This window comes from Meleagris gallopavo, chromosome 2 (genome assembly GCF_000146605.3).
Source record: "Meleagris gallopavo isolate NT-WF06-2002-E0010 breed Aviagen turkey brand Nicholas breeding stock chromosome 2, Turkey_5.1, whole genome shotgun sequence".
NCBI classification, from domain to species: domain Eukaryota; kingdom Metazoa; phylum Chordata; class Aves; order Galliformes; family Phasianidae; genus Meleagris; species Meleagris gallopavo.
This window is the reverse complement of record NC_015012.2, coordinates 28674082-28684452: the sequence shown is the minus strand read 5'-3', so window position 1 is coordinate 28684452 and position 10371 is coordinate 28674082. Positions and strand designations below refer to the sequence as shown.

General features: G+C 37.3%; 1 long non-coding RNA gene across 1 annotated transcript; it reads left to right on the top strand.

Annotated features, from left to right (window-relative positions):
• Nucleotides 1-7381: 7381 nt before the first annotated feature.
• LOC109365950 lies at nt 7382-8421 on the top strand. The gene is made up of 2 exons (XR_002111864.1): nt 7382-7546; nt 8246-8421. It is a non-coding gene; the product is annotated as an uncharacterized LOC109365950 (long non-coding RNA).
• The last annotated feature ends 1950 nt before the right edge of the window (nt 8422-10371 follow it).

Genomic DNA, 10371 nt, shown 5'->3' with positions numbered 1-10371 from the left:
TAACCAGTACAAAAGCTAGGGCAAGAAAGTACACTGAATGAGTAAGTGGAAATAAGGAGAGTACTGGATGCTGTCATTATTTATTTTGGAAAAAACAGGGTATAAATAAAACTTCAGAAAAACTATTTCATGAGGCAGAACTCTTGGGGTGAAGAGTCAGAGAAATATATCTTTCAGGAGGGATAAACTCAGCATTAGTGAGATCAGCTTGTAAGTAATTAACCTTAAGACATTCAGTGATTTGCTGCAATATACTTAATGTTATGGGCTCTTGAGTGTGAGATGTAACTATATCATAACAATTTTGATGGGAGAATGTTTCGATGTCTGCAAAAACTGTGATTTTGCCAGTGCTGCTGAGTGTATTAGATCTGTGTTAAATAGCTATCTTGTTTATACAAGGACATAAGAAGTGGCTTCCACAGTCAAAGGTCACCGTTCTTCTGGACAGTGAGAAGCTGGAGACTGCAGTTAAGCTCTAGGTGCTGTCATGGTTACTAAGTAGTAATATTTTAGTAAAAATAGTTTATGCTAGATGCAGCCTGACTCTTCTTTAGAAGCGAAACAAAGAATAGAATCATAGAATCTTTGAATTGTTCAGGTTGGAAAAGACCTTAAAGATTGAGTCCAACCACAACCTAACCATACTACCCTAACTCTAATAACCCTCCAGTAAATCATGTTCCTGATCACCATATCCAAACGGTTTTTAAACACATCCAGGGATGGTGACTCAACCACCTCTGGAGGAGCCTATTCCAGTGCTTAACAACCCTATCTGTAAAGAAATGTTTCCTGATATCCAACCTAAACTTATCCTGGCAACTTAAGACTATTTCCCCTCGTCCTGTCACCCGTCTCCAGTGAGAAGAGACCAACCCTGCTCTCACTGGAAGCACCTTTCAGGTACTGAAAGAGAGCAATAAGGTCTCTCCTCAGCCTCCTCTTCCCCAGACTAAACAGCCCCGGTTTCTTCAGTCTCTCCTTGTAGGGCATATTCTCCAAGCCCCTCACAAGCCTTGTTGCCCTTCTTTGGATCTGCTCCACACCTCAATGTTTTTTCTGTACTGAGGTGCCCAAAACAGAACACAGTACTTGAGGTTGGGCCTCACCAGTGCCATGTTTAGCATTCTTGCTATCCCAGTGATTCCTAAAACTTTATTCTAAGTGTGCACTGTTTTGTCTTTCAATACAAAGTATTGACGTATTCAAAAATATTTCAGATCTCGTGTGAAAGTATTAATAAAGCAGGAGCAAAGCATGCCTGAGGACCCTCTCAGTTTCAGTTTTCACAGTGCCTTTGATAAGCAGCATTTGGTATGTCTACATCACATACTGCAACTAAGATCATGAATGTAGCGGATATTGTGCATGTCTTTTTTCAGCCTTTTTCTTATTCTTTTGACAAGAAAGAACTATCAAGAATTGCTATCTTGCTCTTGTTCTCTCAGTCTCTGTATCAGCAGTTAGTGATCTCCCAATGTAGCAGCTTAGTATTCTGCCATGTGAGAAAAAGGTCATAATAAAATGCCAAGATGCTATAAGGCTGCATCAGTGCCCTTAGCTACAGGAATTTGTTGCTGTTCAAAAATGATTTCTTTTATAGGTGGATTTTGTCCTGAATGTTATCTGTTGTAGTGAGTGGTTTGTGGTAGATACAGAGGATGTCCCTCCTACTCCATGGTATGTTAAAGACTACTGACTTTGCAAATCACTGCTGTTTTCGGGTTGTTGTGATCCTTTTTGCCTTGTGACAGATGTGTAAAAATTAATTCGTGAATTGTGTAGGCAGTAAAAGATTCTCTATTTCCCCACTCCCAAAGCTCCACTTCAGTTTCAGTAAACTATTGGATTTACCTCAAAGTATTTGGATATCTGTTTAATGGTGATCTGTAAAGCTGACTGATGCTAAAGTCAGCAATTTTCACATGATAACTGGTCCCAGTAACACACTAGAGTTAGGGAAATTAAATATATAAAATGTCAAATTATCCACTTTTCTCTGTAATCTGAGCACAGTTGATCCTAGCTGTTATCTTGTTCCTTGAATACTATAATAAAGAACAAAAAAGTGCAGCTGAAAATTATCATGCAGAACTTACTGCATGCTTGTTTGCAAACTTACGTGTTTGGTAGAAGGGATGATGTCAGTATTTCAAAAAGGGCTCAGATAAAGGAGTCACATAACACACTGTTATTTGATATATTCTCTTGTTGAGAGATGTCTTTCTGTATTAACTTAATTTTTCTTGGACAGGAGAATGAGGTACTGTGAGATGCCTCTCCTATTGCCTGCTTTGTCACTCCCACAGACCATCATATAGAGTATTTGGGCCAAACAAGAATAAAAACTGTATCATGTTATGACTCAAAATTCTGATGAGCCAAATGGACTTGGGCAGGAGGTAAAAGCTGAACAGAAGAGCCAGAATACCTGGTTGTGCATAATGGAAGGCTTACAATTAAGCTAGTAAATTTGTGTTCTAAGCACACATAGAAGAATTTATGATGGTTTTGGAGTGTTGAAGCTTTTGGAGATGGTTTTTTTTTTTATAGTTTCCCTCCCATCTTATAAAGGGGAGTCTTTCACGAGAACCTGTTTCTTGACATTTAGACATTTGCTTTTAAATAAATCTGGAAGTTATTTCTCCAAGATTTATCATGTGAAAAATTCAGAGTGCTGCTCTGAATCAAGAGCGGGTTGCCAAAGAAGTCGTTCATGAGCCTGCTTTTTATGAAAGCTATTGTCAGTTTCTTCTTGCTAATGGGCTTCTCTTCTGAGAACAGGATCTTCTACACAGTCTCCGATGTCACTGTGAAACACCCCTCAGATTTTTATCTTGAATTTGGCTTCAGATATGGATATGTTTCATACATTTTTGTACATTTAGTTCATTCAGCAATCACTGAAGTGTACTAGATTTTAGGAATGTTCGTGGATATGTCACATTCTCCAAAACAAAGAATGTTTCACTTCTTTCATAAATGTTCAATTTTAATGGCACTTCCAGTTGGAATCTTCAGTAAGGAGCTTTAGAAACATTAATGAGCTTGGCTGTAAAATGCCCTTATGTAAATATAATTAACCTCATACTGCAGATGGCAAGTTTTATTCACAGAATCTCTCCTTAATTGGAATAGGAAGAGACTCTAGCCTGGCTAACCCCTGTCATTTAACTCTATTTCTTATGAAATTGAGAATTTAAATTGTGACTTATCTCCAACTCTTTCTGTATGCTGTCAGAAACAGAGAAAGTAGAGGTTAATGGCTACCTCACTTTTATGAGACAGGAGAAAAAATAGGGCCTGAGGAGGGACATCTGTCTTATTCCATGTGCACTTGAAAGGTTTTTATTGAGGCATGAAAGGTTGCGTTGTTCCGTGCTTTGTCCTTTTGTTGCTTATCTGTTCACTGATGTGCTGCCAATAATTCAATAAAGGAATTTCTTAAAATATATCCTATTAATTTATCTTAAACCTCATGTACGTGGTATGTGGGCAATCAAAAGGCAAGAGAAAGAGAGTTGAGGAATCTGTTTTTCTTTTCCCCCTTAAATCCAGAAACGGTATCTAGTGAGTGAGACACCGATGCTGAAGGGTCAGATTTGGGAAGTGTCCTCGCCAGGCATACGTTATTTACTCTCCACCACGCCCTCCCCCTCAAAAATCAAATAAACAATTCCCGAAGAATTGTGTTTATTAACAATCAAAACATGATTTTCAACTATGTCTTTTGAACTAGGATAGAGAAAAAGAAATTTTCTAAGATTTTTAAAATTTTACTATTTTAGTCACATCTGTATATGCATGAACTTCAGCAAAGTGTCAGAGCAGAAAGGGATTTTTTTATACTACAGCTGGAGGACAAAAGGAGTGAGATGGAAAGATGCTTCACAAGCCCACTCTTCAGTTTGGTACAACAGTTTAAATTATTTCCATACTCCCTAGCCTATGAAGCAAAAGAAAGAAATGTAGTGGAATTAGTTGGTAGTCTGTGGATACTTGGGTATGAATTATCTGGACTTATTTCTGTCCACTGTCTTGTGTATATAATGAACTCTTGGAAAATATGAGGATTTTACAGATATTGTGTGTGTCTAGGTTTCAGGTGAAGTGCTTAGTCTGTGTATTGACCCAGAGGTTGAAACTTCTGCAGTATAAGCAGTGCTGTAATGAGCACTGGACACCAAAAAGACTCCCATCCTAGTCAAGGTTTGGCATCACACTTAGTGCTTCATCTCCTGTGGCTGGGTTTCCAAAGGGACAATTCCTTAATTAGATGTCATAGTTTGTTCTGCTCTTGCCTTCCTATAAGATAGCAACATAGTAACTTGAGAAGCTTATTCAAGCACAACCAGTTGTTCAATTTGAGGCTGGGTATTAGGTGTATCACTAGGTACTTTCGGGTGTTTTGACTGTATAGCAGGGAATAATGCTGCACACTTCCTAGATGAGAAACAGTAAAATTTTTGAAATTGAGGGAAGTGTTTCAACTTTCATTGCTTCTGGAGACTGTTGAAAATTCAGCTTTGGCAGGCAAAGGAAACTGGAAACCATTCCTAGTTTAGGAGATCCTGGACTGTGGCTTACGCAAATTCTTTTGTCTTAATTTATCTACGCCTTGTTTTAAGCAAAATAAAATGTGGTCCCATTTTGGTATCTTTTAGTGTATACGTTTGGGAGTTTGATTCTGTGAAAGCTCGCGCTGAGAAGTAGAGTTTTGCCCAGAAAGTGAAAGTGTGTTATTGTGGGTAAGAAAACCACACAATGGTGCCAGACCCTCAGGACCCGAGAAATACATAAGACCAATTTGCCCCATTATGAGTGTCCATCTAGTGCAGTTCTGGGAGGGCTCTCTATCCATAGCTGTTTACACTTGAGTGCTGTTTTTCATGGTTGATGCATCACTGTCAATATCAATAGCTTTCTGCACCAAAGCAAGTTGTGTGAATGAAAAAGAGGGAGAGCTCCAAGGAATTTCTGCCTTTCCAATAGACTCTTGTGGTCAGTACCATACAGATGTTTCACAGCCTGCCGTTTGAGCAACTTTACCATCCTTGTATTTAGACTATTGTATGATGTGATAAAAATAGTAGTACTACTGACAAATCATAGAAACATCCCCACGCATGCCGAGAAATACATGTTATTTCTAAAATGAGTATTATTCATACATTTTCTGTCCTACAGGTTGTATGGTACTCCACAAATGCAGAATCTGTAAAGATATTGGATTATTTCCTGTTTCTTATTCAGTTCTTTTGCATTTTTCAATATAAGAAAGTATGGTCTAAGTACAGTCTTTTTTAAGATACTCAACCCCATTTATTAAAAAGCATAAGTGTATGTTTTCCTGGCTAATATCTATTCCTGTTTGAGTGCATAGGTGAGGAAGAATGGTCTACGTATGTATTTTTCTAAAATAATCTCATGTCTCCTAGGTAAGAGAGTGTTTGATTTTGGACTGTGTTAATACATCTAATCAGCTTTTGAAGAAACTTGACTATAGTACTTTTCAGGAAATGTTCACACTCAGTTAGTGGCTCTTTATTTCTGATGTTTGTTCTGTGGTGTTCTTGGTAATAGCATATATGGATATGAGTTTGGATCACCTAAAATTCTCTAAAGCTATTTAGTTATTCCTTTTATGACCATGGCATGGTGTGTATGTTTTGGATATCTCAAGTCCTTTCCCGTTATGCAGTTGGCTGAAGTACCTCTTTCAAGCTTTGCCATCTTGCACTTTCAGGGAATCTGCTGACAGCAATAGAAATATGCTGCAGTGGCTGTGGAAATTTATATTTGGCAATAGATGGGGAAGTTATGATTGCAATTGAGACTGTCATTGAGATAAGACACCTCATTAGCTTAATTGCTATCAGGTTCCTTTGGAGTAGGTGTCACTTCCTGTTAACATTCAGCACTGTCTGAATTGAATAACGATCACAAAAAGATAGAAGGATTTCGGTTGGAAGGGACCTTTAAACATTTTCTAATTCCAATGCCTCTGCCATGGTCCATATAATCATAGAATTGCTCTGGTTGGAAAAGACCTTAAAGATCATCGAGTCCAACTATGACCATCCCTAGTTAATTCCCTGCAAATACAAATAACTGAATTAACAAGAATTATGCAAGCTTTGGCAATTCATTGTTTAGTGAATTCAAGTGTATTGGATGCCTCAAGTGGACTTATATAGGTTAGTATAGCATTGAAGAGTCTGGTTACCTGTGCGCTGGAAATAAGTGGAGGTACTGGCAGGTAGTCTAAAAATTCTGAGTTTTGCCAGTAGTGTGAGATGATTTTAAGTCCACTATCTCATTGGTAGCTTCTGAGAGCACTGCTCAATCATTATAGTGAACCTGTGAATCAGAAAGGAGCGGTGGGAAAGAAACGTGATTAGGGCACTTTTATCAATTTTGCTGGTTCCTCATAAAATACAGTAGCTAGTGTATTAGTCCATGAGACATCACAGTTGATTGACCTCAAATATGTAAAATGTGGATGAACTTTTAGACTATCTTCCAGCTGTAGTAAAATGGATAACAGCTAAACTAAAGCAAGTTTAACTGGAAAATGAGTTAACTACAGGGTGATCTCAAATAATTTTCTTGATGTACCTCACAGAGATATCTTCTTGTTATTGTGGTGATAAAGATAGGCACAAGAAATGAAATAGAATGCAGGAGACTGGTTCTAGCAAACTCTTTGCAGGAGGAAGGAAGCTATGCCTTGGAGTATTGCTAGCATTATCTGTTTTTCCCAGACAGAGAAAGGCTGAGGTGAGTTTTTGTAACAGAGACAAAATGCTGACTGACCATCAGAAGTATGAAATCATGGGGTGTTTAAAACCTTTTAGGTAAGCCAATGAAAATGAATGGTAATGATAAATAATCTAGGTTCCCAAGGGACTCCTTCCTGTGCTGTGTTGGCTTTCCTGAAGAAAAGTCAACAAAAATAGTTATGTGCTAGCACTGTGTTATTTTACAAAGGCAAATAAATTTGTATTTTCTATTTCCTGAAGCAAAATATAAATATCATACACATTTCAAGGCTCTTTTGATTACCTTAATGTGAAACCCCAAAAAGATTATGGTTTACTCTTTCCGTATAGATGGAAATTCATTGACATTATTGACATTTGTAATGATGGGATTAATTTATCCCATTAATTTTAATGCAAAGAAGGTTAGGTCTGAGACAGAGTAATGTAGATTAGCATGACAGATGCAATAAACTTGTTCACAGAGCTGCAAAGATGTAGTGAATGAAATTCCTCTCTCACTCCATCTGCAACCCAGAAGCACTTCTGGATGAGGAGGGGGTCAGCTAGTGAGCTTTAGCTGATTACACTCACTGCTTTTTTTTCTGTCTTCAGATATCTCAGCTTATGACAGAGACTAGTCGAGAGGGCCTGACTGAAGCAGCATTGAACCGCTACAATGCAGATAAACCCTCCTTGTACAGCTTCCCTGCTTCCCAGAGCACGTATGTCGCTGCTGATGTATCCACAGGCACCTCGGTGGCAGCATCTTTTTTTGCCAGGTAAGAAAGACCTCTTAGATTTTACTTCTCTGGAAATATAATTTATTTCAAAGGAAGTTCTGTAGTGAAGACATAGGGTTGACTAACTACAGCACGTGTCAAGAGGTGTATCTAAAGATACAACTCTATCACAATCTTGCTGAATTACCATGAAAATGTTTAATGCACTTGTGTGCATTTGTCTCTAAGGTGGGGATGATGTTTCTACCCTTTTCTTTAAAATAACACTTAGACTCTTGATTTAGCTTAAAATGTGATTGCATTTGCAGAACAATACCAGATTTAGTGTGATTTTTTGTGGGGATTCTCTGAAAGAGAAGGGTGCAGCAGAGTTAGTTTTTGAGACAGGCAACAAATTATATTGCTGTCTGGAGGGGGATAGTTCTCTTTGGTAGACAACCTTCTGATTTCTGTAGTGAATTTTACTTCCATCTAAGCAAATTATCAAGACTTATACCTACAGATGGATCATTTAATGTTTTAATTTCAGATTCTGTTTCTGCCATGCTTTTGAATTGACCTGATGGTTTAAACTTAGCCTCAGAAAACCCTTTCTGTTGAGTACTGAGCCAGTGTTTCCAATTGAGGAATATTATGGTTATCTCTATTTATTTGTTGGTAAAATGATTTGTTAAATAGGCATAACAGGTAATAAATGAAATATTCACTTTTAATAATGGAAATATTTTTTCTGTGCAGAAATATGCCTTCTAATCTTTTCAGCCCACTTGAATCCTGGTGTAACTGACGAAGTTGAAATAATCTTTGTCTTCTAATACTCTTCAATAATTAGAAGATTGATTGGGATGAGTAGTGGAAATAATGAAATAACAAGAAAATAAACTATTTTCAAATAACATATCTGAATTTCAAAACACTGAGTGAATTTATGAGTAACTGCCCCAGGCGTATTCAAATTAGCTTCTTTCCCTCTACAGGGCTAACTATTAGTAATTCCACACAATTCTATTTCATTATCAAGGCAAATGGAAAAATTACAAAGTTGCTGAATTTTGAAGATTGTAAGTCTGAAATGAAGGTATTCCTCTTCTGTTTTTTTCTCATGTGAGGACTGTACACGTTCAACCAGTGTAGCATGATAAATGTATCATGTAAGAGAGTTAAGAGAAGAATTTTTAGGGGAACTAGTGAATGTTGTTTGGGACAGCTCCGATGTTTTTCTTAAAAGGTGTGATGCTGCAGTAGCAAATATGAATGAGGAGAGTGGTCATGATTTGCTATCATTTTCTATTCAACTTCAGGCAGTTTAAATTAAAAGTGTTGAATGTAATGTCTAACTCACATGGTAATATCTAACTTGAACGCAGTTTGGGATTAGTGCAAATATTAGCATGAATTGATTATGAAGATTGCTTAACTCATTTGCTCTTCATCGCTGCATTGTTTATGTTGATAGAATTCATTTTCTCTAAATATACACAGCTGGAATGCAGGAAACTAAATTTACTCAAAATCCATTGTGAGAATCCCAGCATTTTAAATAATACTCTTAGTTTCTAGCTGATGATGTGAATTCTTGGGTATCGTTGGCTCAGAAGTGAGATCCCACATTTAGGCTGTTTATTTTTTTTAGCTGTACTTAGCAAGATGGAAGGGACTAGTTTAGTTTGGATTATTATATTTGATTAGTGTCATTTATATAAGTCTGTTTAGCTCTGGACTTCATATTATTTCATCTGCTGATAGTTCAAGTAGAAAATCTTTACTGCATAATATTTTAACAAGAAGGTCCACAACTTGCTTTCAAAATGTGGCCCCTCCTGTTAATTTTTCTTTTGTATCTCAAGTGTCTTGCATTTTGGTCAAGTTCTAGTAGAAAGGATAAGAATCTGCATGTTATATGTGTCATAAAATATGAAGTAGAAGGCAATGATTAGGAAACTCATTACAATGGTGCTGTGTTATAATAAAAAAAAGTCATTCCAGATTATGAATCCTAAGCTTTTTTGGATGTGCCACATGGAGTAGTGACTTCCTCCAGCTATGCCTGTTTGTATGTATATTGTATGTGATGTTATGGTCAATAAGTAAGAATTGACTACATACAAAAGTTTACTAATTTGTAGTTGAGGCTGGAAGTGGAAAAATGGAAAATATTCTTTTGGAATTTGAATCATATCACACAGCATTTCATTCTGTTCCTTAACAGCAAAGCAAACTTCAAATGAGCCTCAGATATAAGTCATCCATCATCTTGGGAAAAAAACCCAATTAACTAAAATGTTATAGTATAAAGGAAATGCCAAGGCATTCATGAGAACTTTTGGTCGTAATTACTTGAGAAACATCAGGAGTGAAGTAGACTAAGAATTAGGAGCTTACTGTTTTTCTGTTCTTGGGTACTGCTGGTCCAGTAGTGCTACACACTGACTAGTCTACAGCTGGCAATGACCTATGGAAAAATTTCTGAAGGCCTTCTTCTGAGCAAAGTGTAAGAGTGAGTCACCACCGGCTAAGGAGGAAGTGTGTTCTATTGTTAATGTTACTGGTCTGAGAGAAGGACATTCTATTGCAGGTCTCTGTGGAGATCTAGCAGGACAAGGAGTTTTGTACTAAACCTTGCTCTTATCTCTGCTAGTTTCTACGTGGGGAAAAATTCTGGGACAATGGACTTCAGCTTTGACTTGGCTATTCCATAAATAAACTTGCCTTTCTGAATTAAACTTTTCTGTTGATCTAACCTGTGGAGTCTCTCAAACCATGGTAACACAAAGCAGGACCTAGAAGTCGTGTACATGATGCTACTCTTGTAGATGCCCTAAGGCATGTATACGTTTTTCAAAACCAGTACAGAAGTATCTGGG